Here is a 27,373-nt window from a genome sequence, read left to right on the forward strand (position 1 = left end):
CATATCATATTGAAAATCAACAAGGCACAAAGTCAGTTATTCATTGTTTACATATAAAATGCACTAATATGAGTGCATAAATGTGATATGTAATTTTTTAGCTAAAAATATATTGTAAATAATTTTGCATTTCTTAAAAAAACATATATATGATGATAATGATTAAGTGGATTATCAAGGTTTGATTAGATACTACCGTGGATGAATTATGTCATTCTCAATTGATAGTTTTCATAAATTTATATGCTTAAATCAATTAATGTTGTAACTGCAATCATATCATATTGAAAATCAACAAGGCACAAAGTCAGTTATTCATTGTTTACATATAAAATGCACTAATATGAGTGCATAAATGTGATATGTAATTTTTTAGCTAAAAATATATTGTAAATAATTTTGCATTTCTTAAAAAAACATATATATGATGATAATGATTGATAAGTGGATTATCAAGGTTTGATTAGATACTACCGTGGATGAATTATGTCATTGAACTTTTTGAACCATAAGGCATCTAATTTCATTATTTAAAGTCCTTTTTTTACAAATTTGTCTTTTAAATAAACTGAAATCATATCACTTGAGCTATAATTATATTATTGATTTGTACTTAGTTATTTCCATTAATATGAGTGTATAAATTTGATTTATAATAGCCATATACTATGATGCATTTTTTCGAAAAATAAGTCTTTTAATTTCTTGATAATAAGTATTAAGTGGACTATTTAGGCTAACGGGTTATGGATCATAACTGAATACTACTCGTTAAATTGTAGGGCATTCAATTTTTAACCCATATTTTTTTTCTCATATATTCTTGAATCAACAATTTGTATATGAAATCACCCGGATGCGGGTGATTTTATGAGCTGTTAATGCCCATACGAGCGACGCCGGCATCTGGCATCACTGTGGAGCAAGTAGGCGATTTCTGGCAGCGCATTAAATCCCATTAATGAGGAATTGGGTGTACAACATGCTGAGTAAGTTCTTCAGGATGGTGAGCATACGATTCATTTCAATTTCCCAGAGCTCGACATTCTCTCTGGCTCATTCTAGCAGAGACATTCCCGGTCGAATTGGTTTACAGGAGTTAGGTGCAGAGCTGAGCATTTGGAAGCCATCATGGCTCCATAGAAGCCTGCATCTGGCCAGCCTCAAGCATTTAATTACAGTTCTTCTGGCTCGCATCTGGTATGGTCAATGTTTTTTCCTTTGGTATATAACTGTAATAGGTCGGGTTACGGTGTCTGTTGAAGCTGCTTGGGCAGGGTGTGGGACACATTCAGACAGTTCTGGAATTTATTTAGGGGTTCTTATTTCTATCTGTGTGGTGCTTTCCCTGGGTGCTTTCTACTCTGAGTACTGTTATCCTCTGTTTATTTCAAATTGGGGTGGGTCGTATTTCTTCCTCCTTCAACCCTTTTGTTCTCTCAGTTTATCAATCATTGCTGCTATGGCCCGACGTCGAGGAATTTCCCGGAGGGGTAGTAGTTCAGGCACTCGTGGGGGTGTTAGAGGAAGGGGAGGTCCTGTTCCACGATGCATTTCCCCGCAAGCTTCTGTCTCGCCGGCCTCACCATCATCCCACCACTCTGGTCCGTCCCTCAACAGGTCTTTCCACTCCTCCCGTTTCACATTTAAAAGCAAGCTAAACAAGCCTACTATCTTTGCTATTATCACAGTCATCTTCTCAGAGGAAGAAGATGACCTCTCTAGCTCTGATGAACAATCCATGGACAGGACTCTCTCACCGAATTCTAAGGATTCTCAAGGAAGCATGGCAGGGGATATCCTCAATCTTCCAGAGGTGCAGCAGGCCGAAGGTCATGAAGAGGACGCGCGTCTTCAGCAAACTTCTTCACATGAGGAGATCATTCCTTGTGCACCGGCGCATTTCTCAGGCACTGTTCTGTATCCGGTGATGCCTCCTGGTCGCAGTAATATGGATGTAGAAGACAATGTGATGGTTGAATGGGTCGGCTGTCCTTGCAAAGCCAACAATGAAGATGTAGAATTACCACCTCAGGTTGAAACAATCAACGGTGGAGAATGATGGAGCAGATCGGACGGTGGTGGAGGATTTCGGAAGGCCTCTTTATGCTGAACTTTACGTCCCGAAAAGTCAGAAATGATGACGTATGTAGCGAGCCACGCGTCAACAGGAGATTGTATCGGGCTCGATCATACGGAAACTGATTTCTGGTTGAAGGCGATCCGATATGCTGGTGGTTTTTGCTGAGCGGTTTTGGTTGCCGTTGTAGTCCACGTCTGCCTGCAGTTGGAATTAATATTCCAACATCTCAGAGGGTATGCTATATGGCATTTTTCAATATAATTCTCTATCGTCTTCTAGTTTTTGGTTTTTGGTGGTGGTGTCTAGTTCTACAGAGTCTTGGGCTCTCGTTTTTCATCCATGTAAACAGACAGTTAAGAGATGAATGCAGCAGTTTTTTTGACAGAGGGCTGGCTTTAGCCCCCTCAGAGGTTCCAACCTCTCTGTAAATATTTTCCTCTTTTATTTATACATAATAGAATAGTCTTTATCAGAAAAAAAAAAAAAAAAAAAAAAAAAAAAAAAAAAAAAAAAAACAATTTGTATATGAAATCATCTCATCTCATTTAATTTAATAAGGAATCCATTTATTGACTTTCATTTATCTATCACGTAATCTATTAAGACTGTATTAATCTCATATTGTATTTTTTTGAAACAAAACTCTATGAAAAAATAAAATTCTCTTCTTAATAAAACATGGAGTAATTAATTAACAATGTGTTAAGTGGACCATCTAGATTCATTAAGGAGATGGGTGAAAAATGGTTGTTTTTAAACTTTCTGCACCATTTGACATTGACTTTCCAATCCATATTAGCATTTTGTCATTTTCAATTCTTAAATAGTTCATTTGTGGTTTAAATAATTTCATAGAATTCAATATGACTTGAAGAATTCTATTTGGCTATATGCATCGATAGAAGTTCATAAATGTGATGCAATTTTTAAATGTAACTCTTAGTGTAAGTAACTATGTATATATTTTACAAAACAAATTATAATTAATTTATAATGAGTTTTAAGTGGTCTATATAAAGCCATTTATCGACTTTTATTTTCATATCATGAGGTTTAATCTGAGTGTGTAAATGTGGCACCTCTTTTTTAAAATAAAACTCCATGTAATATGAAATGTTTTTCCTAACAAAACATGGAATAATTAATTGGTAATGAATGTTAAGTAGATTGTTAAAGTTATTTCAAGGTACAGGTCATAAATAAATGTATTTAATCTTTATGAAACATATGGCATTTGATTTTGCCACCTTTATTAACATTTGGTAAATTTCAATTATTAAATAAATGATTTGTAATTGAAATAATCTCATAGAAACCAACAAGACAAGTATGTATTAAATTATATTTAGAATGTATGTATGTATAAATGGAGTTTATTTTTGAAATAAAGATCTCAATGTAAGTAAAAAATATATATTTTTTAGAAAATTAATAATTTAAAATCAATTATTTATGAGTTCTAACTGGTTTATTCTATTTTGAATTGACAAATTTTTCTAACTATGCATTATTAAATCAATTATTCCTATATGTAATCATGTCATATAAGTCAATAAGTAAAGAAAGCATTGATTGAATTTTATTTAACTATCATGTGGTTTCATATGAATGTATAAATGTGAAATTGCTATTTCTACAATAAAAAACCATGTAATGAAAATGAATTTTCTAATAAAACATGGATTAATGAATTCACCATGAGCATTAAGTAGACTATTTAAGATCATTCAAGAGATGGGCCATAAATGGATGCCTTTAAACTTTTTACACCATATGACATGCTTTTCCCATCAATATTAACATTTTATAAATTTCAATTCTTAAATAAACTATTTGTACTTAAAATAATCTCATTGAATCCAACAAGACTTAGAAGTTATTTATTGAATTTTATTTAGTTAAATGTATTCATATAAGTTTATAAATGTAATTTATTTTTGAAATAAAGCTATTAATGCAAGTAAAGATATATCTTATACAAAACTATTTAGGATTAATTGATAATTAGCTTTAAGTGGTTTATTCAGGCTACATGAAAAATCAAGTGTCATAGATGAATGGCTTTTAGTACATATTTAATCTTCAAAATCAATATCTTAATGATAATTTAAAGGTATTTACATTAAGTATTTAATAATTAAAGAACACGGGGCCTTTTTTAAATTTCAACTAAAATACATGAGTTATGGTTCACATTTATTTCTTCTCCATTAAAAATGATTATCATTTTCTCTTCTTAGTGAAAGTAATGGTCAATCATGGTTTTCCATACAATTGGTTGACACTAAATTTACATCAAGACAATTATAGGTTTTGACAATGTTCACAAGGAGAGATCAATATCCACACTACCATCAACTGTGACAATATTTTAAAACCATTGCCTCCACTACTTACAAGAAGTCACCACTAAAGTTTCTTGCTTCAATTTGTGACGTTGTCCATCATAATGGAATGACTTGAATACCCATTTAAGAACGCTCATTTTATGTACTTGGATTTGAGTGGAGATAGATCAATGGTGCCTAACCTTCTTGAAATACCTAGATCAACAATGTATAACTTTTATAGTGGATGCCTGCATGCTATGAAGATGAATGATAACCCCCTCATTAGTGCTTCATAAAGGCACAAAGGAACCATAGGAAATTGAGCACAAGAACATTTTACTAAGGTTTTAGTATACTAGTTTAAATGCAATGTAAGGGACACCTATCCTTGTCATTTACAATAAGATCCTCACATCACCATCATTCAATCAACAAATCCCCCATAGGTTGGGCGAAAGGGGGTTAGAGTTTCCAAACATAAAATTTAAACATTAAGGAATCTAGCATGTTGTCCATAACTATAATATCTTTATTGGATGTTTGACATACTAATATGATTTATCTTAAATCAATTTCTTCTAATAGTTTTATTTCACACTCCTATTGTGTATTGATACTATTGTACATAACAACCCCATGTTGGACCTATTCATGATCTCTAATTGGTTTGAAATTACTTGCAAATTATTTTAATGTTTAATCAAGTTAATATGGTGATTTACAAAAAAATTAATGTTGTTGAAGGTCTTGTAATAAAATACTTCCAAATTTAATGAAATATGTGTTGGGGGGGATATGTAACACCCCTCACTAAGTTGCAAATATTTTAATTACTTTTACTGGAATGACTTGGAATACTATGGTTCATATGGAAGGCTTGATATGAATGGTTAATAAACATAACTATTTATTTTACTTTTCATAAATAATATTAACTATGGTCAGCCATAAAATTATGCGGAAAAACGTTAAATGAGAGTTTCACTTACCAGATAGTTATTCCTCTCCCTAGAGATAAATAATCTTAGCTAGGAAAATTGTTACGACGAATAAATCCCTCTTGCAGAAAAGAGAGATCTCCCTAGATCATAAAGAAAGCTAGAAGCAAACAGTCAATCGAATAAATTGATTCCTAAGCTTATTTCATTCAAATTGCAAATATAAGAGTAGGAGAATAATCCTCTTACCTATTTGCGAAATGCTTGATAAAGATCCCTAGTTTGTCGCAATGAAGATTCCCAATGATCAAAAAGACCTTCAATCACAAACATAAAAGAGATCAAAGGCATATGAAATCATAACAATTCAAGCAAGCTTAATCTAATGATCAAGGGGATTAGAAACTGAGATGATCTTACTAAATATTAAAATAATTGTAAACCATTCATCATTTCAATAAGGAAATAAAATGGGAAAAATGATTCAATTGCATTAATTCAAGGATAAATAAGAGACTTACAACCTCTGCTTTGATGTCATGAGGTTCCTCCCAATTTCCTCTAAACCTCTCCTTATCTAATAAGCCTTCCCATCTAAATCCAATAGAATAAGTGTATCTTTTCTAAACCTCTCTAATCCCTTTATCCTCTAGTAAATTTATATGTCAAGAGGAAGAAGTTTCAGATCCAAAAGAGAAGGATGAGATCCTCTAATTGTGGGATTAGGGTTCCTTGTTGAAAGGGAATTAGCTCCATGATTTTAGGGGTATATCTCGATAGACATGACCTATAATATTTCAGGTGGGATATATTCAACCAACAATGCTTTTGAAATTCACTTTTCTTTTTTCTTTTTTTTACTTTTCTTTTATTTATCTGCATGGTCTATAGTGAAAGTAAGAGCACATTTCTATGTAGTTTTCAGGGATAAAATATGAAAATGCATGGAAACTGACTAGGAAAAGCGTGCATGTCATACTTAACAAGTCATAAAGCCATTTTACCCAAAATTCACATCTTCTTTAAGGGTTTTTTATTGTTTTACTTCTAAGGAAGAAGTTTCATATCCAAAAGAGAAGGATGAGATCCAGTAATTGGGGTATTAGGGTTCCTTGATGAAAGGGAATTATCTCCATGATCTGAGGGGTATGGCTCAAATAGATATGACATAGAAGATTTTAGTTGGAATATATTCGACCAACAATGCTTATGAAATTCAATTTTTATTTTTACTTTTGTTTGATTTATTTGCATTGTCTATAGTGAAAGACAGAGCACATTTATGTGTAGTTTTCAGGGTTAGAAATTGGAAATGCACATAAACTGACTAGGAAAAGCATGCAGGTCATACTTAACAAGTCATAAATCCATTTTACCTAAAATTCACATCAGCTTCAAGGGTTTTTTATTGTTTGACTTCTAAGGATGGAAAATTCACATTAGAGACAATGGTTGGAAACTTGTAAGAAACATTAAGGGATTACCATGCAATATATAATTATCACTAAGGTAGGCATTACCATACTCAGATTAAAACTAACTGAATGAATGAGTACAGAAAAACTAAAAAATCATATCCATAGTAGACACAGTATGGACACAACCATCAGCTATGAATCTGTATACATAATCATGGATATATATCTCTTCACAACGTGGATTGGTGAAACTAGATCCAGGGTCTTGATATCCATCTCTTGATCCGTAGTATGAATCTAGCCATGCGAGTGAATGTCTCAAAGTCGAACATGGTAGAAACCACTTGACTACTGGTCAATGATGTGAACTGTTAACAAGTGAGAGAGAAACCACCAATGATGAAAATTGTTCTCAAGGTACTCTCAGTACAATATATAGAGTGTGAAAAGATGATATGAGGTCAAACACTCATAGAATCATTCGATCAAAGCCCAATGATAGAAACCTATCATCGAAGGCGAGAAACCTACCCTTAAGGCATGCAATACTCAAGTTACTAAAGGTTTCTAGATCAACTTCCTACATAATGAGCTGAAGTCAATAGGAAGTGACCCATCACAGGAAAGCCTACAACACAAAGCACAATGTCAAGTTTTGAAGAATAGTTTGGAAGGACTGACTCAGGGATGACCGACGCAATTTAAGGCTAACATTTGCAAAGGAATATGAACTGAGGTTGAAATTCTCTTGAACACATAGCGACATGACAATTGACTTGGAACCATTTGGCTCAATGATAATACTCAAAAACAGTTGAAGAATTTCAATGGGGTTTGATTAACTATAATACAAATGGATTTCACAGCCCAGAAGTAGGTGTGATGGAGTGTGGTGTTCAAGAGAGACATACTGCCTTTATAATGAATGTAAAATGAATACCGTTTCCAAAATTTCCCCCACCATTACTTGTAGGTACCTCTTTATTTTTTACAAGATTGAGGAGGATAACATATTCTTGTCCTATAAGCTCATCATTCAGATGAGTCCTTCAAAGTATTTTTAACAAACCCTAAGAAGGAGTGGTTTGGCCTCATCATGCTTAATGAGTCCTATACTATTTAATTTTTTATCAATTCTAGTAAACGGGTAACTCAATGTTGTTTTCATGTTTAAAGAGTTTGAAATAGACATAAAAAGAAAACTCATTCAGTTCTTTTACCATAAATTTTTAGCGAGCCCGGAGAAAGTAAAAATCAGTGTTTTCAGTTTTAGGGAGTCAGGAGAAAAATGTAAGCAAACTCCACAGTGTTATTTTTCATAAATTTAGTCCTTCAAGCCCAAAAAGGGATAAAATAGTGTAAGAGACAACTTTATTGATCATAACTAGTCAATGTATATTTTTTCCGTAAATAGTTCAGTTCAGGATGTAGAAAGGGTAAACTTATACCACAGGGGCTTCACTCACTGAACCTCTGACATAGCATGTCAATTCATGGCATACCAAACAATACCCTTAATTTGACTAGATATTAGACAATACCTCTAAAAATCACATTATTTAACCCCTTGCAAATATAAACCCAATACACCTTCCCAATATATAAAACCCCTATTTTCACTAAATATTGTATGTATCCATTTTTCTATTCACATTTTTTATACCCTTTTATTTTTATATCCCTGGTATAATGACATGATGCCTCTCTTATGACCCCACATGCATTCTACAATGCACCTTTCTTCTTTTGATAGACATTGTAAATGCATATTATTTCTCCCACAATGCAATTACTTAACCCACACTCAAGCACATCTCACTATGATTTGTGGCATTTAATGGGCGAGAGGATATGTACCCTATTGATCCACCATACATGAGAGAGGAGAAGCCCCCCTAGTTTCCAACATACCCGAGAGAAAGAAGAGAAGTTTGTACCGCTAGAACAGAGGGAAGTCCACACCACCAGACCATGAGAGAAGGAACCATCACAACTTGACACATCCACCCAACATGCATGGTACAATACTACAACACGATATGGCACTAAATGATACACACTATGAGGGTTAGGCACACTGCCTGCTCATTGATAATACTTGCTGCTTGCCAAAGGGAAGCTTAGGCTTAGAATGAAAGTAAGGTTATTATTATTTCTTTGATGAAAAAGAAGTGGTAATGAAAGGCCTTGCCTTAAGGTCAAGCTCTTATTTTAGGGACAGAGAGGTAGCATAAGGCAATTAGCCTTTATGGGAGATTAGGTTTCATTAGGTTTCAAGGGGTAGTGAACAAGCTAAACTAATTCTACTGAACGAGCCATCTAATCAATCTATCCATCGCCATATCCATCTCACCATCGTTGATCCTACAAGGTGCTTTCTCTATCCTATTGATTAGTGATGGGATTTTTTTTGTTTTTGTAATGCTCTTTGCGGGTCTTTTATGTTCCCCTTCCCTTCTTCGTTGAGTTTTGTTTTTGTTTTGTCCTTTAACAAGAACCCCATTTTTTTTGTTTTCCATTGGTTGTTTCATAGTTGGAAAGTATCATGGGGGTGGATAATCTCTGAGAGATAACATAAAAAATGAACAAAACACCAAAGAGAAGAAATGCTTTCAATATTTATAAAGGAAGAGTATTATTCAATGATAGTTGGGGAGGGAGGGCTAGCCAACATGATAGGATGGACCTTCTTTTATTCTGGATATTGAAGCATTGTTTTCTGCCCACCTAGATAAAGATTGTTCGCTAAGGCACACAAATATCAACCATGTTTTAGGAAGATTGATTATGTGCATGTATATAAAATAACATATAAACTGATCTATATGCTGATGAAAAATCAATTGATGAATCTTTATGAATAGGTTTGCACCAAATAAGGTGTTCAAGCACAAGTCTAGACCCTCTAGATGAAAGACAACTATCTACAACCAAGGTTGGGGCCCCAAATCTCAAATTATGGGTGCAATCGCAACCTAGATATGCTTAGAAGAAGAGGATGGAAAAGTACCAACATATGTCCTCTTAAGGAAATAATAGAAAAGCATGAAATCACCTTTTGATTCACTATCATCTCACAATTGAGATATGGACTATCACTAATATACTATGTAAAATGCAACAATGGATTGGAGATAACACAGAGGAATTAAATGAATGGACTACAACGAGAACATAAGACAAAATTTTGGTTGTAGAGGTGATCTACTCCATTGGGCTGGCTCAAAACAATAGTGTATTCCAAAATAAACCTCCAAACGTCTACAATATTTTCTGCATGTTGAATGCAAGTATTAGCTTATCATTCACCTCACTAAATACAAGGCTTCCTTTCACTCTCATACCTTTGAAATACAATTCTAAAGGTCACAACCAAGCTAGACCCCACATTGATGTATGAGACCCCCTATGTTGTGGGACAGGGGACCCACCTCCGCACAGTGACTTGAACGCTAAGTCAATGAAGGCATACATACTCTATCCCCTCTGTTTTTGAACCTATGACCTATTAGGATGAAACACATGCTCTTAACCATTAGGCCCACTAAATCTAGATATAGTGGATTCCTCTTTAAGGTCTCTTTTACATAATGGGCGATTACATTAGAACGACATTGGAACTAACATCATATAGGAAATAGAAACGACCCTGAAAACAATATTAAGAACTAATATCACTTCCTTGAAATAGGAATGACCCCGACATTTCTATAACCAGAGAATCTCTTGAAAATTTAAGCTAAAAAATATTTAAGTAATGTCTTGAACACCAAGAACCAAGAGCCCTATGGCCCTATAATGAAGCAACCTATGCAAGACCAAATTTAAGGCCTAAAATTTCAACGAAACAGAAGGCATACAGTTTTGTGTTGTCAAGAAAAAATTAAATCTACACTTCCCCTAAACTATACAAGGACGTTGGTTCTTGCCACTAATACACTGAAGCCCTTTCTATTTTCCATGGCCAGAGTTTATAAAGAGAGGAGATATAATTCACATAAGTACCAAAACATTGATAAGTAGCTCTAAAAGCTACAATAGCCCATAAACATTATTAACAGAATTATATACAAAAATAATACCACCAACTAAAATAATATCGTCCCCTTCCTTTCCCACCTCAATTCCTACAGGTTATCACATTCACTTCAATAGAATGTTATCCTTGCTCCATCAAAAAAAACGTTTCATGGTCTACATAAGGTACATTTGTTATAATACATGAAGAACACAAAGAAAGGCTTGTGGAAGATAATTCTATCACTTCAAATCAACAAATCATGCACCACTAAATAAAAATCATTTAAGGTTAAACACAAAAAGTAGCTTTAGGACCCAGTCCAACAGTAAAACAGATATAAAAAAGTGCATGAATTGTTTATATTTAATTTTTAATATGCTTTAGGGGTTCTCAATAAAATTCCTATTAATCAACTATCTCATTAAAATAAAGAACATGATCCAACAACTTAAAATTGATACTAAAAAAATTATAATGAAGCATGTCTTTGTAGAATAAGAAAGACAAATGAACCATAATCAAGAAGCTATTAGCAACTCATAATTCCTAGAAGGAGTCACACCAAATAGATTCTGCATCGGTGTTACATTTGATATTTTCTCCTGAATCCTGCTTTGTTTAGGTCTCAAGCTTCATGAGATGAAATAAGATAGAGACCTCGTCTAGGTTAAAAACCTAAAATCAACAAAATCTTGAACAAGAAAATTAGAATATTGCAGGTACACCAAAACACCTCTATGTTTTCAAAGATACATATATAATTGACTCTGAGAAATAACATTTTGCATCTCCAATCTTCAGAGAATGTATAACAGGAAATAAGAACTATAAAGCATCTAAACCTAACCATTTTCCATACTACTCATAAGTTGAATATATTGAGAACTAAATACAACTACATAACAATTCAAGGATAATTTGTTACATCATAAAGAAAAGACTAATAAAATCATATGCAATAAGATAAACAGTATAGTGAACATTTATAAAAGGAACTAGATCAGTTAAATTTACAAAAATCAAATTGATAAGAAATGTATGTCAAAGAACCAAAACCATTGCAACTAATGAGTGACTATGCAACTGTAGCAAGATTCACTGCAAAAGCCAAGTTCCATTTTCGCTATGATATGTAGGATAGCAGTAATCTAGCATTGCAATATTAAAGAAGCACTCCTAGAGTTTTCCTCCTCTCTTCAAACTCTAAACCTGGGGTAGAAATCCCAATGAATCATGTGTAAATTAAGAAGCCAACCTCCAACAATGCAAAATTTTAAACCATAGAAGTTCAACTAGATGCACTTAGTGGGGGCCCAGGGGTCTGTTTTACTACAGTGTGGTTGGAAAGTGAAGCAATCTTGTTTGTAATTTGTCATACTTGACCTTCAAGTATTTTTTACCTTGGGTCATGCACTTCCTTCACTAGCTCTACATGTTTGACCTGGGCACAATTCTCCAGTGTACTTGTACCATCAAAACCATTCTCCTTTGTTACATCAATTGAATCTTGCTTGGGTTCCTGAGGCTCTCCCTTACTCTCCAAGTCCATGTGCTTTTCTTCATTCTCTAGCACTGGATCTTCCTTTATGGCACCTTCTGCCCCTTGTGGTGCCATCTCTTCTGACTTCTCATCCATTTTATTTATTTCTTCAGTTTTTGACCCATATATTTTTCCTTTGTTTTCTATTTTCCTTTTGTTATCACCCTCTTCTTATGCTTCCTTCTTCTTATCAACATCATCTTTTCCCTTCCCTTCTTTTGTTATGAAACTAGCTCAAGAAAAGATAGAAAAGATAGATCAACGCCTTAGAATTAATCCTCTTCGAGGGGGCAACCTCCTTTAAATTACAAAAATGAAAAGTTCTTGGATGATAAAAATGAAAAGACCTCCTTTCTATATATTGGTGTCTAAGGGGTCATAACATAATCAGAGCCAACATAACAATAATAATGTAAGGGCACAATAATAACAATAGTGGGCTTCTATGTGGCACAATAACAACAATATGGGCACTACATGGGTACATCAATATAATAAGTGGGTTGTACTAATAACAATAAGGGGTTACACTAGTAGTATAGGGTCCTAACATGCCCCTCTCCTTCGAAAAGAGTTGTCCTCAACACTTGAGTAGTTCTTGATGCTTCTATATAAAATTCTTGTCCTCCCATGTGGAATCTTCAGCGGGTAAGTTCTTCCACTTGATGAGATACTCTAAAATTGATTGATTTTGTAGCTATCGGGTTCTTGTTTCTGTGACAACTTCAAGATCCAATAGGATTTTCCTTCCTCTTCAATTTCTGGCAATATTGTTTGAAGTGGCCACACTTCTTCGTCCTTCTTCCATTCATCCCTTACTTCTTTTATCCAATCTGGTTGGATAATAGATATAGCACAAAACAATGCTTCCACAGCCTCATCCTTGAAGAGTCTTCCCATTTAGTAAGGTCGCCATTTTTTGAGTGCATGTAGTATTTTCAACATTTCCTTCTCATAATTAGCTTGCTTGAGATGTAGCAGTAAAAGTACCCAATCACCTACATCAAAACATTTTTCAATATGATGTTGATCTACCTACTGTTTCATTTGATTTTTCACTAAAGTGGCATTATCCCTTAAAAGTTGGAGAACTTGTTGTTGATGCTCGATGTGAACTTTCTCTACTTGAACCTTTTTCTTCTTGATATATCCTTCTATCTCTACAGTTTGAGGAGTGGTAATTTCTTCCAATCCTTTACAAGATATGGTCAAATTCATTTCTTGATGCTCGATGTGATCTTTCACTTCTTGAACATTTTTCTTCTTGATATGTCCTTCTATCTTCATAGTTTGAGGAGTGGTAATTTCGACCAATGAATTACAACATATGGTTGGATTCATTTCTTCTTTCTCGATGTGATCTTTCACTTCTTGCACATTTTTCTTCTTTATATGTCCTTCTATCTTGAGAGTTTGAGGAGTGGTAATTCTTGCCAATTCTTTACAAGATATGGTCTGATTCATTTCTTCTTTCTCTGGGGTGGGGTACTGGCGTATATCATCTTCTTTTGATGTTTCTTGATCGTTTTCTTCCTCCTCTTCATATTCTATGTAAAATAATTTCTTCTCGGCACACTTATGATCTTCAGTGCATTTTCTATCACAATTGTAACAAAGCCCTTTTTCTCTTCTTTCTTCCAATTGTTGTGGTGTAACCCTTGTAGGTTGTGGAAGGTTTTGAGAAACAACACTTCCATCTTTATAGTTGTGAGGGGTATGCTTCCTCGTTTCCATAATTTTTCTTTCCAGTATGTCGCAAATCCCTTTTATTCTTTCCAATTGTTGTGGTGTTACTCTAAAGAAGGTGTTTCTCTTTGTATCCTCATAATGTGCTATCATTTCCTCCATGAAAACTAACCATGTAACAAGTTTTTTACGAGAACAAAGCCCTTCATACCATAAAAATTGATCCGGTTCTAATATGAAGATGCAATACATATCTTTTGTAACATTGGTACACCATGTAGATCAAAATATTGCTCCATTTGAAGTATCCAATTTACTGGATCCTTGCCATCAAACTTCCTCATCTTGCTTTATCTTGATTTGAGGATCTCGATCTTGAAACGACTGTAACTTTGTATTTTCAGACCTTTAAGTTCTAAAATTGTGACCTATAGTAGCCCTCTGTGTCCTCTTTCCATTTCCACCATTCTAATCCAAATTGGATTCTCCAAGAAAGAGTTATGCACAATCTCCCAAGATGACTTGATTATAGACCAGTTCAGTAGAGCGAACTTCTACGACGTGCCACGAGTCACTGTTTTGACCTTTGGATCTGAAAAATGCATACAAGAAACTACAGTCCATCCTCGTTCTGTAACTTCTTATGAATTTCAATCTGATCCCCATAGAGAAAGTTATGACGATTGTCCCCAGGTTACCTGTTTGGAATGTAATTCATGAGTCTGCAAAAGGACCAACTTCCTCAGATCATATCTCTTCAAATATAGTGCGAACAACTCTGAAATTAGGACTCGAGGTTTAGCGTTGTTTCTTATGAAATGGGTTTTTTTTTCAACTTCTGAAACATCACAGAAAGAAAGTTATAGAAACAATGCCACGATGACCTGTTTGGAGCAGCGAAACCCTAGAATCCAAAGCTCTGATACCAAATGTTATGAAACCAGCTTAAGAAAAGATAGAAAAGATAGATCAATGCCTTAGAATTCAGCCTATTCGAGGGGGAAACCTCCTTTAAATTACAAAAATGAACAATTCTTGGATGATACAAATGAAAAGACCTCCTTTCTATATATATGTGTCTAAGGGGTCATAACATAATCAGAGCCGACATAACAATAATAATGTAAGTGCACAATAATAACAATAGTGGGCTTCTATGTGGCACAATAACAACAATATGGGCGCTACATGGGTACATCAATATAATAAGTGGGTTGTACTAATAACAATAAGGGGTTACACTAGTAGTATAGGGGCCTAACATCTTCTTCCTTTTTGTAATTAGCATCTTCCCTTGTTTCAGCCATATTTTCCATTCCCTCCCTCTTCCTTTTTGTCATCCGCATATTCACCTGTTTCAGCCATATCCTCCCCATGATGGGTATCATACATTTCCTCTTCCTTAATAGCTTCTACTTGTGATTCTTCTTTCTCTACATCTTCTGAATCTCCTTTTGATTTTCTGGATCTCTTTGGTTTTTTCTTTGATTCACTTTCTGGTGTTCTGACTGGTGATTCCTTTACTTTTTCACTTATCCTTGAAGATATCCTTGTTGGTGTTACCTCACCTATGGTAGAAAGAAAATATAAAATTATATTTTCTAAAAGATACATGCCAATATCCTCACAAAAAGGGTTTCCATTTCAAATGGAAAAAAAAGAAAGACATGTAAGAACATAAGTTTAGATTAGGAAAAACCAATAAAATAACAAACTTTACTTGTGCTCTGAATATAATTCAGATTAGGAAAAACCAATAAAATAAAAAACTTTACCTGTGCTCCAATCAAATTTAGAGATAGATGGCCCTCATGGATTTTCCTTCAATTACCGCTCTATTTCCTTTTTTGTCTTAAACTCTTCACATGTTGGGGCAATAAAAAGAACTTCATTTTTTTTGGGTTTCCCACCCTTCTTTGGAATAAGCTGGAGAAATAATTTCCAGAATTTTAGCATAGTAGAGGATATACCATTGAATCTCTCATATGTGAATCCAAAACCTATATTGTGCACTCTGCATCTACAATATTAAAATTCTTAAACAACTAATCAATAAATAATATTTAGTACATGGATTTATTTGACAGCTAGTTGGGGCTTAATCTCTTAAATTTTACACTCAAAATTTTGATTTGCATTATGACAGGAAGGCAATAGTTTCCTTTGGAAATGACACAAAAGAAAATTTAAGTATTTGAGTTGGCAAAGCTTACCGCTGAAATATCGACACCATGTTCAAGCACCTTCATTCTCATTGTAACTTGAGAGGCCCACACTAACACCTTATCTATTCATTGTTTGCTCTAGCACTCCTAAAGTCTGAAATTGATTTAGTGAAACATGGGGCTAAAAACCTCAGTTCATGCTTATTAAGCACCCAGTCCCTATTTATTAGGCACCCACATTCTCCTCTATGTTTAACTTATGTCATTTATGTGAACACTCTTGACAATGCCACTAATCATTGTACAAGAGAAATGTTCAGGGTTAGCCGAAATACTCATCATGGATGGATATGACTGACATGTAAGGAAAGGAGATAGGTAGAAGAATATACGCCACTGAGAAAAAAATAAGTTTATATGGTGGAATAAACTATTAACAATTGCATTGTATAGTTTTCTTGGGAGAAAGAGCCACAGGTATGTGGATCCATGCGTGGAGGATAGGAGGTCTATCTCAGCAGCGTATCAGTTAATTTTAGGTATATATTTCCTATTGAACATAACCATTGTCAGAGGAATACATGTTCGATGTTTTTCCATGCTATTTGGTGAGGTTTATCTTTGTTACAGGCCGCAGGAGTAGAGCTGCTACAGTAGCTTGTTGCTAAGACTATTCGGTGGGTATGAAGGCATGTATAAGTCCTCTCTAGGATCCATATGCCCAGGCTTGAGTGCAGATAGGTCAGAATGTTTCCATGTAGTTTGGGACTATTTCAAGATTCGTTGAGGAGGAGCTACCAAGCTCTAAATCAGTGATTGGGTGTCTTCTATGGATAATCACAGTAATTGAGGGAGAGGAGAATGAGGACTGAAACTAACAACCCTAACTAGTGACCAGGATTACCATCAGTACGTGAAGCTAACTTTGTTTGTGCCTTAACTAGTATTCAAAATTGTAGTATAGAAATCTCCAGCCCTTGGTGCCAGAATTGCAGCTTCATTAAGTCATATTCATGTTTAAGTGCTTTGATGTCAGATCTTCCATTTGGAAAGTCAGTATTGAATTTAAATCATTGTTCTCTATATCTCTCTTTTTTGAATAGTTGATGATTAATAATAGGAAGATTCAATCAAGGGGTTTCCCCATATTGGGGATTTTCCTTGGCTTGAACTATATTCTTGTGTTCTTTTGCCTTGGCTTGTCTTCAACATTTATTGCTTATGTTTTTTCATTAGTTATTGTATGATTGTTGATGGATTAATGGGAAAATGGATGTATGAAGTAACTAACCTAAAGAAAGAACATGTTAACTTAGAATTAACATGGTATTAGAGCTCAGGGGAGGACAAGCCTAATTATAAGATATTGCAATCACTAAGAAGCTTCTAAGGAATTTCATTGATTAAACCTTTAGCCCTCTGAGATAACTCTAACTTCAAGAGTAACAAATATGTGACATTCTCTTAAAGATCATGGATACCAATCCAAGAGCTACTCGAAAATCATGAGGAAAGGTTGGAAGTCATCAAGGTATGTTCCTATATTCATAAGGTATGTTTTGAGTAATGTCAATATATTTTCGAAGGATTATATAGTAGTCCTAGCTTGAGACTGTATAAGAATATAGGAGGATATACTTAAACATTGAAATCTTCTATGATCCTTGGAGATAGGGCCAAACCTTTATAGGTTCTTGATTGAAGTATTACAACCCTTATTTTAGAGGACTGTATAATTCTTAAAAGAATAATTTCTCTTTGAGATTCTCACATTCCTAGAACGTTTCAGATCACAGCTATGGTTTCACATCCATCTCATCCCTTTTTGGTTCATTTCATATCACTGAGAATTTAAATCCGAGTTGTTAAAGGGTATATTGAAGACAACTAAGTTTGAGCATGAGTACTAGATCTTTGCTGAGAGTTTGTTGACAATTTCAAATATAAGGATCAACCTTGATTATCCAATGTGGCATACTTTCTGGGAAATTTTTCAGATCAAGGAGCAATATTAGATAATCAATGATTGTATTTCTCTAACTTTTGCAGTAGTTATTTTTTGGGATATATGTATATATATGTTATCGACATAATTCGTCAAGTCTGTGAAGGCATTATGAGAGATGTATTGATCACTTGATATCTCAAGGCAATATGTCTTTTCTTCTTAATACCAACTCTAGGGTTCTGTGTTGAGTCCCTATAATACTAGTGATTACCCCATTACTATTGTGGTTATATCCCTTATTAATATTGTTGTGCCCCTATTGTGCCCCATAGAATCCCTCTATTGTTATTTTTGTGGCTTTATATTATTATTGTTAGGTCGGGTGGTTATATTGTGACTCCTTAGACTCCTATATATAGAAAGGAGGTTTTGTCATTTGAATCAACTAAGAATTATTCATTTATGTAATGTAAAGGAGGTTTCCCCCTTGAAGAGGCTAAATTCTAAGGTGTTGATCTATCTTTTCTATCTTTTTGTGAGTTGGTTTCATAACATTTGGTATCAGAGCTTTGGATAGGGTTTCACTGCTCCAAATAGGTGATCGTGGAATTTTCACTATAAGTTTTTTCTGCAATGTTTCGAAAGCTAAAACAAAAACCCGTTTGAGAAGAAATCACACCGAATCTCGGGTCCAAATTTCACAGCATTTCGCACTATATTTGCGGAGATATGATCTGAGGAAGTTGGTCTTTTTGCAGACTCTTGAATTACATTCCAAACAGGTGACTTGGGGAAATCGTCATAACTTTCTCTCTAAGCATCGGATTGAAATTTCGTAAGAAGGTACAGAAATAGGACGGACTATAGTTTCTTGCATATATTTTTCAGAGAAAAAGGTCGAAACAGTGACTCATGGAGTGTCATACAATTTCGCTCTACTAAACTAGTCTATAATCAGGTCACTATGGGAGATTTGGCATAACTCTTCCTTGGAGAATCCAATTTGGATCAGACTGGTGGCATTAGAAAGAGGACACAAAGGAATACTGCAGGTCACAATTTCAGAAATGGATGATCTGAAATTACAAAGATACATCAGAGGCAATATCGAGCTCCTACAAAGTGAAAAAAGGTGTGTAGATTTTTTTTTAAAATTTTTCTTAAGGTTGGTTTGAAAAATTATTTTGAAGAATTCAAAGGGAATAGTAGAGCATTATTATTGGTAACTGATTCCTCAAGAGAAGAAAATGAAAACACCTAGTAAGCAACCTGAAAGCACTATCATGACTCATGAAGAAGAGGAAGAAATGCTACATGATATATCAAAATTACAAGACCAAGTGCAACAAATGTCACTTTCACAAAATCTAACAAAAGCTAAGATAAATGGCGTGGGATCTAAGATAAATGGCATGGAATCTAAGATAAAGGGCGTGGAAGCTAATATGAATGGCATGGAAGCTAAGATGGATGATTTGAAGATAGATTTGAAGATAGGCATGGAATATTTGAAGACATATTTGACAAAGTTTCTACAAGAAATGTTTACTAATGGTGAAAGGTTAGTAAAGGAAACTCATGATGAGAACAAAAGAAATGTTAATCATGATTTCCTAGATTCTAATGTTGGACCAAAGGCACACCATATTCCAAAAATCGATATGAGGAAGTTTGATGCCAAAGATCCCGCAACATGGATATCACAAATGGAGCAAGTTTTTGATCTCAGTAATGTGGAAAACACACAAAAGGTGTGTGTTGCAACTTTATATTCGGAACCAAATCAGTTTGTTTGGTATCAATAGCTTTTCTCTCATAAACAAATTATCACTTGGGTAATTTTTACGGAAGAATTGACAGCACATTATGAGGATACAAAAAGAAACACTTTTTTTAGCGAATTGATAAGTCTCAAACAAAAGGTTTCAATAATGGAGCACATTGAGGAGTTCCAAAAATTGAACATAAGGGTAAAAAATATTCCAGAGGAGCATGGGATTGGTGTGTTCATAGGGACTTTAAAAGATAATATCCAACATGATGTTCGCCTTTGGGAACCTGATTCATTAGAGAAGGCATTCAGGTTAGCAATAAAAATGGAAAGAGAAATTATGGCAACCAGGAAGCATACGACTCACAAATATAAACATGGAAGTGTTGTTTCCCCTAGTCTTCCACAACATATAAGGTTGACACCGCAACAATTGGAAGAAAAGAGAGAAAAGGGGCTTTTTTACAGTTGTGATAGCAAATACGCTAAAGGTCATAAGTGTGCTCAGAAGAAATTATTCTACATCAATTGTGAAGAGGAAGAAGAAAAGGAGCAAGAAAGGTCAAAAGAAGAGGATATACTCCAGGAACAAAGCCTATATAAAGAAGAAATGAATCCGACCATATCTTGTAATGCATTGGCTAGAATTACTAGTCCTCAAACTATGAAGATAGGAGGACAAATCAAGAAGAAAAAGGTAATAGTGTTGATTGATTCAGGAAGTACCCACAATTTTATTCATTGTAAGATAGCAAAAGAATTGAATTGCTTCCTATATCCAGCACCAGAGTTTCAAGTGATGGTTGCAAATGGAGGAATGATAAATACTCTAGAAAGTGCCATAATATCAAGCTATCCATGGGAGAATATGTATTGAATAGCCCAATGCTTTCCATTCCAATGGGAGCTGCTAATGTTGTACTAGGAGTCCAATGGCCACAATCCTTAGGTAAAATAACTTTTAATTTTCGAGAACCTTTCATGAAATTTTCTATGCAAGGAAATCAAGTTGAATTAAGGGGTATTGTAGGGAAACTGGGGAAGATAATCAGCTCTAACGGTATCACAAAGCTTATAAAAAAGGAACAAAGAGGTGTAATTGCACAATTATGTTCACTAGATGTTTCCACATTGGAATCATATATTTCTCCAGATCTCCAAAAAGTCTTGGACAATCATTCCAAGGTATTTGAGACTTCGAAAGGTCTCCCACCTATTCGTGATCATGATCATGCTATTCGTCTGATTCCAGGAAGTATTCCTCCAAACATCATGCCGTACAATTATCTCTATGCTTAAAAGAGTGAAATTGAACGTATGGTTGTAGAAATGCTAGAGGTGGGTATAATTCAACCCAGTCAAAATTCTTTCTCTGCTCCTGTAGTATTGGTGCAGAAGAAGGATGGATCATGGCACATGTGTTTAGATTATAGGGAGCTCAAGAAGCTCACTATTAAAGATAAGTTTCCCATTCATGTCATTGATAAACTATTGGATGAATTGCATGGATAAATTTACTTCACCAAGTTGGATTTTCTTTTAGGATATGATCAAATTAGAATGAATACTGAAGACATTACGAAAACAGCATTTAGAACTCATGAGGGTCATTATGAATTTTTGGTCATGCCTTTAGGCGTTACCAATGCACCTTCTACATTTCAAGGTTTGATGAATTCCATTTTTAAACCCTTCCTTAGGAAATTTGTGTTAGTATTTTTTGATGATATACTAATATACAACAAGTCTTGGAAGGATCATGTTCAACATGTTGACAGGGTGCTATAACTATCGGAGGAGAAACGATTATATGTAAAAAGATCCAAATGCTTCTTTGGAGTACAATAGGTGGGATATCTGGGTCATATTGTATCTCATGAAGGAGTTAAGCTAGACCCTAGCAAAATTAAAGCCATTAAGGAATGAAAAATCACCACATCCATAAAGCATCTGCGAGGATTTCTCGGGTTGACAGGTTATTATCGGAAGTTTTTTTTAGAATTATGGGAGAATAGCAGCACCTCTAACAACATTATTGAAGAAAGATGCATTTTCATGGACTCCAGAAGCAACAGAAGCCTTCGAACATCTTAAAGAGGCAATGTGCCAAGCACCGGTCTTAGCTACACCGAACTTCACAAAAACATTTATTGTGGAATGTGATGGTTCAGGGAATGGAATTGGTGTTGTTTTAATGCAAGACGAAAGACCGATTGCTTCTAAAAGTCATCCAATCAAGGGAAAGTTTTTACACAAAGGTATTTATGAGAAGGAAATGTTGGTAATACTCCATGCACTTAAGAAATGGCGACCCTACCTAATGGGAAGACACTTCAAGGTAAAAACAGATCATGATAGCCTTAAACACTTTTTAGAACAAAGATTGTCCTCTGAAGAGTAAGAAAAGTGGGTCACAAAGATGTTGGGTTATGACTTTGAAATCATGTACAAAAAATGGAAGCAAAATGTGGTGGCAGATGCACTCTCAAGAAAGGATGAGGATATGGAAGCATTGTTGTGAGCCATTTCTATTATCCAACCAGATTGGATAAACAAAGCAAGGGAGGAATGGAAGAATGATGGAGAAGTGTGGGTACTTATTCAAAAGTTACAACAAGATTCCAGTACATCTTATACATTTAGCTGGCAAAATGATTCGTTATGGTACAAAGATAGGTTATACCTCTGTAAGAATTACCAAATAAAACAAAATATTCTTATGGAATTGCAAACTTCTCCCTTAGGAGGTCACTTAGGATTCTTAAAAACTTACCATAGCGTTAAGAAGGAATTTTTTTGGGATGGCCTTAAATCGAATATTCAAAATTTTCTAGCAGAATGTTTGGTTTGCCAACAAAATAAAGTTGAAACAATTAAGACACCGGGTCTATTACAACATTTATCCATTCCAAGCCAATGTTGGGAGGAGGTTTCAACAGATTTTATCACAGGTTTACCCAAGTATGAGGGAAAGAGTGTCATCATGGTGGTAGTTGATGGACTTACCAAGTATGCATACTTTTGTGCACTATCACATCCATTTAAAGCGAATACAGTTTCTACTGCATTTATGGAAACAATTCAAAAGCTACATGGAAGCCCAAAGATTATTGTAAGTGACAAAGATCTCATTTTCACTGGAAATTTTTAGACAAAATTATTTTCTTGTCTTGGTACTCAGTTAGCTCATAGCTCATCTTATCGTCCTCAATCTAATGGGAAAACTGAGATAGTAAGCAAATGTTTGGAAGGATATCTTTGTTGCTTTGTATTTGATAAATAGACACAATGGGTCAAATGGTTACCTCTGGCTGAATGGTGGTATAACACTTCCTTCCATACAGCAACAAAAATGACCCCATTTATGGATATCAGCCACCATCCATCACATCATATTTAAGTGAAAATTCTAAGGTTCAAGCAGTGGAACATCACATCAAACATCAACAACAAGTCCTCCAACTCTGAAAGGATAGCCTCATTTTGGCACAGAATAGAATGAAACAATAGGCAAATCAACATCACAGCAAAAGAAGTTTTGATGTAGGTGATTGGGTATTCCTACGGTTACAACCATATAAGCAAATGTCCCTCGGGAAAGCTAAGAAGGATAATAAATTATCACTAAAGTATTATGGTCCATACAAGGTGTTGCAAAAGATTGGTACTATGGCTTACAAGTTGGAGCTTCCTGCAACTTCTCGATTGCAACCAATTTTCCATGTTTCATGTTTAAAGAAGGTTATAGGCGACAAGCTCCCAGTTCAAACAATATTGCTAGAACTTGACGAGGAAGGAAAAATTATATTGGAACCAGAAGCAGTCACAGAAACAAGAACTCGACAGCTACGAAATCAATCAATTTCAGAGTATCTTATCAAGTGGAAGAATTTATCTGATGAATATTGCACATGGGAGGATGAAACTTTTACACAGAAGCATCCAAAACTACTTAAGCGTTGAGGAAAACACTTTTTTGAAGGAGAGGGGCATGTTTAGGTCGCTATAATACTGGTGATTACCCCATTACTATTGTGGTTGTATCCCTTATTAATATTGTTGTGCCCCTATTGTGCCCCATAGAATCCATCTATTGTTATTTTTATGGCTTTATATTATTATTGTTAGGTCTACTGGGTAATATTGTGAATCCTTAGATTCCTATATATAGAAAGGAGGTTTTTTTCATTTGAATCATCCAAGAATTGTTCATTTATGTAATGTAAAGGAGGTTGCCCCTTCGAAAAGGCTAAAGTTCTAAGGCGTTGATCTATCTTTTCTATCTTTTTGTGAGCTGGTTTCATAACATTCTGAGTGACCTTCATATGAAATTTATTTAAGAATCTTGACCTCTATTGATGATGTAATCCTAGCAACATTTGATTGATGCTCTTCTTTAAGGTATCTCAGCTTATTGAAATTAACAATTAACTTCCCTACAAGATTTCTGGGCTATGCTTAAAAGCTTGACCTATTGAGTTTTCTTGTTGGTAAGTAAGGCAAGCATATTTTGTGCTAAGAGGTTTAGATTTGAATATTGAAGTCGAAGCACATAGAAATGTAAGGAATTTTATTACATCTCATATTTTATGCCTTGACAACCTTATCCTATCTTTCACCTTGATATCAAATTATAGTATCATTTCCTTCAAAGTCAAATGCCTTATCATATTGTGAAATGTGGCTCTTGGTTGTCAAATATACTTGACCTTCTCTCTCTTGAATTATTGAAATCATTCAAAGATAAGAATAGAACATCTCTAAGAGCAAGGGTATCAGCTTGATGGAAAGTCATTTTGAAATCATATAAGTGACAATTGAATTATGATAGTTTTATGAAGATGTGTCTAAGATTCAGGTTTAAAATTGACTGCGTGTAGAAGTTTTCATGGAATCATTAATAAGTAGAAAAGGGTTATGCTCTTGTTGTTAAGTTGTATCACTAATACACATCATTGGTTAAATGTTGCGATGAACCTGTCAGAGGCTAAAACATCCAGATCAAGGACACATCTTGTACTCGATGATGAATATATATAAGGAAATGTTGAGAATAGTTATTGCTAGACATGTATTACTATTATCTTTGGAATAAAACTAACAAGCCTTGCTAACAACACAATGCTTCTATGGACCATACTGGTATATTGAGTAATGATGGGGTCGTCCTAGAAGTATGAAGATCTGTAGCTATCAAGGATAGTATCCTATTGTTATGAAACCAACTCACAAAAAGATAGAAACGATAGATCAACACCTTAGAATTTAGCCACTTCAAGGGGACAACCTCCTTTACATTACACAAATGAACAATTCTTGGATGATTCAAATGACAAAACCTCCTTTCTATATATAGGAGTCTAACGGGTCACAATATAACTAAGACAACCTAACAATAATAATATAAAGCCACAAAAATAACAATAGAGGGATTCTATGGGGCACCACAATAACAATACATGGACAATAGGGGCACAACAATATTAATAAGGGATACAACTACAATAGTAATGGGGGAATCACTAGTATTATAGTGACCCAACATGCCCCTCTCCTTCAAAAAAGCTTTGTCTTCATTGCTTGAGTAGTTCTGGATACTTCTTATCCTTCCATGTGGAATATTCAGAGGATAAGTTCTTACACTTGATGAGATACTCCGAAATTGATCGATTTCGTAGCTGTCGAGTTCTTGTTTCTATAACTACTTCTGGTTCCAATATAATTTTTCCTTCCTCCTCAAGCTCTGGCATTATTGTTTGAAGTGGGAGCTTGCCGCCTATAACCTTTTTTAAACATGAAACATGGAAAACTAGGTGTACTCGAGAAGCTGCAGGAAGATCCAATTTGTATTCCATAGTACCAATCTCTTGCAACATCTTGTACGAACCATAATACTTTGGTGATAATTTATTATCCTTCTTACCTTGCTTTAGGGACATTTTTTTATATTTTTGTAGCCGTAGGAATACCTAGTCACCTGCATCAAAAATTTTGTTGCGATGTTTATCTACCTATTGTTTCATTCTATTCTGCACCAACACAAGGTTATCCTTTAAGAGTTGGAGAACTTGTTGTTGATGCTCCATGTGATGTTCCACTGCTTGAAGCTTAGAATTTTCTCTTAAATATGATGTGATGGATGGTGGCTAATATCCATAAATTGCCATAAATGGTGTCATTTTTGCCGTAGTATGGAAGGAACTGTTATACCACCATTCAGCCAGAGGCAACCATTTGACCCATTTTGTGTGTTTATCAGATACAAAGCAACGAAGACAGCCTTCCAAACATTTATTTACAATCTAAGCTTTCCCATCAGATTGAGGATGATAAGATGAGTTATGAGCTAACTGAGTACCAAGACAAGAAAATAATTTTGTCCAAAAATTTCCAGTGAAAATGGGATCTCTGTCCCTTACAATAATATTTGGGTTTCCATGTAGCTTTTGAATTGTTTCCATAAATGCAGTAGCAACTATTTTGGCTTTAAATAGATGTGATAATGTACAAAAGTGTGCATACTTAGTAAGTCTGTCAACTACCACCATGATGAAACTCTTTCCTTCAGACTTGCGTAAACCTGTGATAAAATACGTTGAAACCTCCTCCCAGCGTTAGCTTGGAACGGGTAAAGGTTGTAATAGAACTGGGGTCTTAATTGTTTCAACTTTATTTTGTTGGCAAACCAAACATTCCGCCACAAACTTTTGAATATCCGATTTAAGGCCAACCCAAAAAAATTCCTTCTTAACCCTATGGTAAGTTTTTAAAAATCCTGAGTGCCCTCCTAAGGGAGAAGTGTGCAATTCCATACGAATCTTTTGTTTGAGTTGGGAATTCTTATAGAGGTATACACGATCTTTATACCATAACAAATCATTTTTCCAGCTAAATGTATCGGATGTACTGGAATCTTGTTTTAACTTTCGAATAAGTGCCCACACTTCTTCATCATTCTTCCATTCCTCCCTTGCTTTGTTTATCCAATCTAGTTGGATAATAGAAATGGTGCACAACAATGCTTCCACAACCTCATCCTTTCTTGAGAGTGCATCTGCCACAACACTTTTCTTCCCTTTTTTGTAGATTATTTCAAAGTCATAACCCAACATCTTTGTGACCCATTTTTGTTTCTATTCAGAGGATAATATTTGTTCTAAATATTATTTAAGGCTATCATGATCAATTTTTACTTTGAAGTGTCTTCCTATTAGGTAGGGTTGCCATTTCTTAAGTGCATGTAGTATTGCCAACATTTCCTTCTCGTAAATAGCTTTGTATAAATAATTTCCCTTGATTAGATGACTTTCGAAAGCAATCGGTCTTTCATCTTTCATTACAACAGCACCAATTCCATTTCTTGAAGCATCAAATTCCACAATAAAGGTTTTTGTGATGTTCGATGTAACTAAGACCAGTGCTTGGCACATTTCCTCTTTAAGATGTTTGAAGGCCTTTGTTTCTTCAGGAGTC

General features: G+C 34.7%; 1 pseudogene; it reads right to left on the reverse strand.

Annotated features, from left to right (window-relative positions):
* Positions 1-2,190: 2,190 nt before the first annotated feature.
* The window catches only part of LOC149176676 (ubiquitin-conjugating enzyme E2 22-like), a 37,031-nt pseudogene continuing 11,848 nt past the window's right edge, over positions 2,191-27,373 (reverse strand).

Source organism: Pinus tabuliformis, chromosome 4_1 (assembly GCF_031772625.1).
Source record: "Pinus tabuliformis cultivar Carrire ecotype Pingquan chromosome 4_1, CPIR1, whole genome shotgun sequence".
Taxonomy (NCBI): Eukaryota; Viridiplantae; Streptophyta; class Pinopsida; order Pinales; family Pinaceae; genus Pinus; species Pinus tabuliformis.